Here is a 290-nt window from a genome sequence, read left to right as displayed (position 1 = left end):
ACGGGCCAATACGGAAAAAAGAACTGGCCCCAAAATAAAAGCGTGTTTGCGGGCACACAAACGATTGCCATCAAGCAAGGTAAAAGGACCTCCTGTGTTTCCCCCGCTTAATCTCGGCGGAAGTTCGACAGAGCGTATATTTTGATTTTTTTTCTTCAGTTTCAGTTATACCTGTTGGGTGATTTGGAGGTTTCGAGGTAGTAATCAGTAAGTTTAAACCTTTTTAAGATGTTGCTATGTTTGTGTATCTGTGGTTTTACACAATTTGCACACACATACATTTCTTTCTT

General features: G+C 40.3%; 1 protein-coding gene across 1 annotated transcript in view; it reads right to left on the bottom strand.

Moving 5' to 3' along the window:
• The window catches only part of LOC119592979, a gene marked incomplete at its 5' end in the record, with an annotated part of 14,632 nt that overhangs the window by 8,360 nt on the left and 5,982 nt on the right, over positions 1-290 (bottom strand).

Source organism: Penaeus monodon, chromosome 31, assembly GCF_015228065.2.
Source record: "Penaeus monodon isolate SGIC_2016 chromosome 31, NSTDA_Pmon_1, whole genome shotgun sequence".
In the NCBI taxonomy this organism is placed as follows: domain Eukaryota; kingdom Metazoa; phylum Arthropoda; class Malacostraca; order Decapoda; family Penaeidae; genus Penaeus; species Penaeus monodon.
The sequence above is the reverse complement of the archived record's forward strand: the minus strand, read 5'-3'. Positions and strand labels throughout refer to the sequence as shown.